Consider the following 7150-nt stretch of genomic DNA (forward strand, 5'->3'; position numbering starts at 1 on the left):
TTGGGAGCCGGCCCACCGGCCACCGGTCAAGTGACCGGCTGGGAACCTCCTGGAAACTTGGTGTATTTTTGATGTTCTCCCAGCCGGTGGGGAAGGCGGCAGACGGTTGACCGTCTGGGAGTACAAGAATTGTTGTGTGAGCCGGTGAGGAGGCAGACGGGTGCCCGGCTGGGAGCGCAATTGGAGTTGTGAGCTTGCTTGATCATTGTTTGTGACTGGGTTGATGCGGGTTATTTGTTGCGGTGGCTGAATTGATGGCGTGAGCAGCTCCGGTGGTGACTGTCGAACTGGTGAGTGGCAAGAATGGCGGAGATCAGTGATGGAATTGAAGTTGGTGGTGGGACGAATGAGCAGCGCCGGACTCGGGTTTTGATGGTGATGATTGATTATGGTGGTATATTTGAGACGGGTTGCTGCTGGTGTTTGGGTTGAATTCCGAGCTCGGAATCGTTGTTGCTGCTGTCGAGTTACTCGAGTAATGTTGGGGAGTCAAGGTGACTCGAATGGTGATGATTAAAATGAGCGATGATGATGAAACACGATGAGGGAGTGGTTGAATGTGTGACGGGAATGGAGTTCAGGTGATAGTCGACTTCTCTAATGTGAATGAATGAAGATGGGCAACAATAGTGTGGCAACTATTTTGATGAATCGTTTCACTGGCATTTGGTATTGAAATCAATGGAGAGTGATAGTGATGAACGTTGGTCAAAGGGGTTAAAGGATAGTGATGAACTGATGGTGGTGCTAGACAAAGTCAAGGATTGACTTTCTATTATTCATCATCATTCCCTTTAATTTGACTCGGCCTTAATCCAATCCGCTTCACTTGACCTTTCTTTTATTCACGAACTCGAATCCTACACAATTAAATAACACAAAAGCAAAGCATTATTTGTATAACATTTATAATAAAACTAATATATTAATAAATATATAAATATTTATTCGCGATAGATAAAATCGAATTATTAAATACTAATATTATTAAAATCCGACTAATTATTAAATATGACTAAGATGACTAATTATTATAAATTAGTAAATAAATGAGCTTTATAAATCATTTAAGCACGCAAAATCAAGTCGGAATAGGGTATAAATGCGGGGTAAAAGCTACCAAAATACTATTCATCAAATCTCCCCACACTAAAACCTTACTCGTCCTCGAGTAAGCTAATTAAATAGACTAAGACTCTTAATATAAAAGGACTAGATAAACTAATAATATCCGATGAAAGGCAATTAACGGGCCTTCTCCGTCCCTTCAACTCACATTGAAATACAATGAGGTATGCATTCCGATGCAAGGCAAGTGGGGGCTTGCGGAAAATTTTAGACACATCCAACATTTAAGCACGAATCAACATATAAGATGCATCACAAAAAGTCAAACCGCTTTCCTCATCTAAGCGGCCGTTTTACTTTAAACAATTAAAGGTTTTGGTCGGGAGATACCGTCTCATAGTCTTGGCAGGGTGTCAATGCCCTAATGGTGGCTCAAGCAACCTCAATATGACAACCAAATGCCTAGGAAACAAATTCAAAGGCGGGAAAGAGGGAAGTAAAGCCTAACCTTCAAGATTTACACGACACACGCAAGATTCAACCAAATTGACCCATGACTAGGGGGACCTAGACTACCGACTTCCTCACGGTTTTCACTAGTCTCTCATTTTCTTTTTAGAACGGGTGATTTTTGTGCAAAAGTAACCAAAATCACTCAACTACTCGACTCGTGAGACATGCCCGCAATCTAACATGGAATCCTCTCCTACAAGACCATTCACGAGATGCAAAAAAGGAAAATATGCATAAAAGAAACAAGGGTTGTAACGGGGCTAGGTGATGGGTCGACACGGGATTGGTGCAAGCACCGTTATGGATCATTTGCAGTTTAAAATCAAGTAGTTGTCAAAATTCCGCTTCTTCCACTTTTATTACAACAAAAGAGTAACGTCTACACCCTAACAAAAATCGGTTTCCCGAATTAATGCAAACATTGTGCAAACCCGACTCTCTTTGGAAAAATACAAAAATCGTCACCTTATTGCAACCAATGAGCAACGTCTACACCCTAACAAGAAATTGGCTTGCCAAAATCGAGCAAAAAATGTGTAAACCCGACTCACTTAGGAAAAACATCAAGTCCCCTTTTATTCTTGCAACGCCTTTTTCTACTCCATTGATGAAGGAGTGTTGCTTGGCTTTTTCTCATCAAACAAAGTAATTGTGCAAATTTTTTTCTTTTTCATTACATTTTTCTCCTTTTCTATTTTCTTTTTCTTTTCTTTTTCAAAACCTCTTTATTCAAAGCAAACCAAACTAAACCGTCATTCCGACTCAAGTGGATTGTGCACATCCACTAAACCAAGATTCAAATCCCCTTGCTTCATACTACCAAAACTCATAGACAACTTTCTTGATCAAGGTCGGTTGTTTTTGGGTTGTAGTTAGTATCGTAGGTATCAAATGAAAGGTCAAGGCTCAAAAGGGGTAAACAAAATCGGTCCTAGTCTAAAGGGTCGAAGAATTAGGCTTATTTGGCAATGTGAGGCTCAAAAAGAAATGAAATGCAACTTGTTGTTTCAAAATATGCATATAAATGAACATCTCATGGTCTAAAAGGAAAGGACGCCATGCTTGTGCGTCGTGATGTGACATGCCACGCGAGGAGCCTACTCACACCTAAAGGGGGACCGGGTATGGATGTACCGGTCCCAAGGAGGCTCTAAATCTCACATGTAAGTAGCTATGTCGAAATCTAGGCCTAGTCTACGGTCTTGGTCTCACATGGTGGTCAAAACTTTCCGGTCTAGCCTCATTTCCCGGGTATTTGCAAGCAAACACCCTAACAAGGAGGTCACAAGATGCAAGCCACTAAGAGGGGAAAGACACAGCTTAGACAATATCATCATAAAGGGTATCATACTCCCTTCCTAGACCAAATTTTGTTCAAAAATTTATATACAAACTCGATGCAAAATGTAAATAAAGCAACAAACACATATTCACAAGATACGAAATGCATTTCTAAGTACTAACAACATAAATAAACATGCAACAATTATCTAAACCTAGCAGCACGTAAGCAACACACACCAAGTTCCAAAATGGAACATCCTCATCAACATAGCCCATCCTCCTCCATATATCCAACAATATAAAGGAAAAGAATAGTAAAGGAGAAAGGGATAGGAAAGATTAAACCGAGCGGTCTTCTAGTCTCCTAATGCCTCAAATGTCCCGTATGTGCCTGCGCCACTTGTTAGACAAACATATATATACAATGCAATATTTTTGTAATTTTTTGAAATTTTTCAATTTTTAGGCATTTTCTTGCTTTTTCGTAAATTTACAAGTATATAATGATATGAACAAATATAGACAATATTCACAAAGTGGATATTTCCCTCCCCACACTTGAAATTTACATTGTCCTCAATGGAACAAAGTATAGGGAGAGAATAGGAAAAATAAACAACATATTTTTGGTGGTTTTTGAATTTTTTGAAATTAAATAACGTGTTTTTTGGATTTTTTTTGAATATTTGGAAATAAATAACATGTTTTTGTATTTTTAAATGATGGAATTTCCTCCCCACACTTATTTATTTACATAATTCCAATGGAAATAAATGTGTGGAGGAAATTCGGAAATGAAATACATGTTTTTGTTGATTTTTGATTTTTCAAATTTTTAGTGGTTTTTGTTTAATGAATGTAATGCATGAACTATCCTACATGCTAAATTGAAAGTACAATGCAAACTACACTACATGAATGCAAAGAGAGCTAATTTAGATTAACTCCTATCGGATCATGTCACTAAATGCAAAATGCGGTATAAACTTAATTAAAGAGAAGGAGAAAGTATATACAATGCGGTGGTTCTTAAGTAACTCCACCAAACCTCTTCATTCAAAGACTTCATTCAACCGGGATCAATATTCCGAGATCCCACTAACTTTCCAACTTCAACACAAGAATCAACAACACACGAACCCTTGGTCTTCATCATCAAATCATGCAACTTACTCATGGCATCTTGAATCTCTTGCCATTTTCGGTTCATTTCTTCTTCAAACTTTTCCTTAGTCTCTTTGTCAACAATAGGGTCACATACCCTTTTTCCTTTCGATCTCTTCCTCCATCTCTTTGGCTTCTTCTTATCAATTCCCGGTTTTGATTTTGGAGGGGCATTGGTGCTAGAATTGAACTTGGTTTCCCAAGTCTTGCCCATTTCCCCACACTTATCTTTAACATTCACTTCTTCTTCAAGGAACTTATCCGGTGGCTCATCATGAACTTTTGGCTCACAAGAAATTAAGAGCTCCATGTTCTCATCTTCATTCTCATGGAGTTCTAATGTTTCCACGGCAAACATGTTTTGAACCACGATTTTCTTTGAAGCATGTGGTAGCTTGAATTCAACTTTTTCCTTCCCAATTTTGAATGACAATTGTCCCTCTTTGACATCTATGACGGTTCCTCCCGTGGCCAAGAATGGCCTACCAAGAATGATACGAGAGCATCTTCCCATAGGGATGTCCAATACAACAAAGTCGGTAGGAATTGAAAGCTTACCAACTTGAACCATGATATCCTTGAGAATCCCATTTGGAGATTTGATTGTTCCATCGGCAAGTTTGATTGTAATGGAAGTGCGGGCTAAGCTTGAAATATTCAACCTCTTCACAAGGGCAAGTGGTATGACACTCACACTTGCCCCTAAGTCACACAAAGCACTATCCACCTTTTGGTCACCAATGGTACATGGAATTGAGAAACTCCCGGGGTCATCAAGTTTGACGGGAATTTCTTTAGACTTGACCACATTGCACTCTTCACTTGAGGCATCAAGCTCATGTCTACTAATGTCCACTCTCCTAGAAATGACTTCTTCTTGCTTGGCCAAAGAGTGTTCTTCTATCATCACCACCTCTTCTTCTTCCGGGCTCTTCTCAACTTCTACCATCACATTTGGTGATTTCACAATTTCTTCAAGCACAAATTCTTCACTCATAGTGGTTGGTGAAGTCATAATCATCTCTCCCTTACCCGGGTCAACTTCAACATCCAAGCTTGTACCATGAATTGTCATTATTTGCTCAAGCACATAGTCTTCTATGCTCTCTTTTTCGGACTCACGGTCAACTTCTTGGAATGTTTCCATAGCCATGGAAAAGGGAGTAGTGTAAGATAACTCCTCTTGACTTGGCAAATCAAATGACTCTTCTCTTTCCTCTTCAACTCCAACCATGATAGCATTAACTTCCTTTGCCTTCATAGGGTCTCTTGGATTTTGCCCTTGTCTTAGAAATACACCCGGTGGTTTTTGAGAACTCATGAGAGCTTGGGAAGCCACTTTAGCTTCAAGACTCTTGATTTGTTGTTGGGTACTACTTGCCAAATCCCCTAACAACTTCACCAAGTGGTCATATTTATCATCTCCCATGGTATTGCTTGCTTGGGGTGGTGGCTCTTGGTTGCAAGGTTGGTTGGAAATTGGAAGAGGAAAGTCGTATCCTTGAACTCTAAAGTTGGAATTTTGGTTGTTCCCTTGGTACCCTTGATTAAACCCTTGGTTTTTCCCTTGGTTGTACCTTTGATTATTGTTGTATCCTTGATTGAACCCATTGTTGTTGTTCCATTGATTGAATCCTTGACCAAACCCTTGGTTAGCTTGGTTTCCTTGGTTTCCTTGGTAAAAGTTTTGATTACCTTGGTTCCCTTGGTTACCCTTATAATCTTGATATGCTTGAGATTGGTTGGCAAAGTTTTGGTTGGATCCTTGGTTGTTGTTGAATGAGGGTCTAGGTGGACGGTTGGAAAAATTGTTAAATGCTTGGAAAGCATTCACCTCTTGCACATTGTTCCCATCAAAGTTGTTGTAATTGTTGGCACACAAGTCATATGTGTGACCACTTCCTCCACAAAGTTCACAACTTGAGACTTGAGCCACTTCCTCCATGGGTGCCCCATGTGAGGTTGCGGCTTGGTGCACTTGATTTCTTTGAAACTTCTCAAATTGTTTTGTGAGTAAGTCGAGCTTGGCATTTGTCTCGGAGTTGGAGGAGTTTTCCTTAGGAAACTTCCCATTCCTTCTTAGCATGTTTCCTCTAGAACCATAGTTTGCTTCCGAATCTACCATTTTCTTGATCAATGTCGTGCCCTCTTCATCACTCAAGTGATCAAATCCTCCCCCTGCGGAGGCATTTACCATCTCCTTAGTCCTCGGTAGCAAAGTTTGGAAGAATGTTTGAGTGATGTACCATTCCGGTATTCCATGGTGGGGGCAACTTGCTATCAAGTCTTGATAACGGTCCCAAGCCTCACCCAAAGACTCTCCATCCTCTTGTTGAAATGTATGAATCTCGTTACGGAGCATCGCGGTCTTTGAGGAAGGGTAATATTTGGCCATGAATGATTTAGCCAAGGCATCCCAAGTAGTGAAAGTATCCGGTGGGTGAATGTTCAACCATCGGTCCGCTTTGCCCGTCAATGAAAATGGAAACAACATCATTCTCAAGGTGTCTTCGGACACCCCATTCTTCTTCATCATTGAAACTTTTCTTTTAAACTTCCGGAGATGAGCATGGGCATCCTCTTCAATATGCCCCCCGAACAAATCCTTCTCAATCAAACCGACTTGGGCGGGATGCATCTCAAAGTTGTTGGGAGCCAAGGCGCCAAAATTAATTGGGTCACAAGCATCATTGTGGTTAGGACGGTTATGGTCACGTAAAGCCATTGGTGGTAGATTTGGTATATGAGGGGGTGGTGTTTGAGGTGGAGTATTTGGGAGTTGGAAATTGTAGAAAGGATTTTCTAGGGGGTGATCAATGGTGTTGTTTGGTTGTTGTTGTGTTGTGTTTTCAAAGAGAGGTTGGGTGGGTGAATTTGCTTGGTTTATGGTTGCTTGAGAAGAGGTTCTAACCCTTGCAATGGTCCTATTCCTTAAGGCTCTAAAAAGCCTTTCGGGATCGGAGTCAAAGAGCAAAGCTTGGTGGTTCCTCCTAGGCATACAACTTGACAAACCGTAAGACTCCTAGTGCTTTTACACACTAGGGTAAGGCAAAAATCACACACACTCTACAAGAAGCACACAAGCTACACAAACAAGCAAACAAGTAAAGACTAAAGCTAG

The 7150-nt window shown here is 40.5% G+C and overlaps 1 non-coding gene across 1 annotated transcript; it reads left to right on the forward strand.

Moving 5' to 3' along the window:
* Positions 1–6284: 6284 nt before the first annotated feature.
* Positions 6285–6391, forward strand: LOC141644896 (small nucleolar RNA R71). Its single transcript, XR_012544498.1, has one exon. It is a non-coding gene; the product is annotated as a small nucleolar RNA R71 (small nucleolar RNA).
* Positions 6392–7150: the final 759 nt, after the last annotated feature.

The sequence above is a fragment of the Silene latifolia genome, chromosome 2 (assembly GCF_048544455.1).
Source record: "Silene latifolia isolate original U9 population chromosome 2, ASM4854445v1, whole genome shotgun sequence".
Classification (NCBI taxonomy): Eukaryota; Viridiplantae; Streptophyta; class Magnoliopsida; order Caryophyllales; family Caryophyllaceae; genus Silene; species Silene latifolia.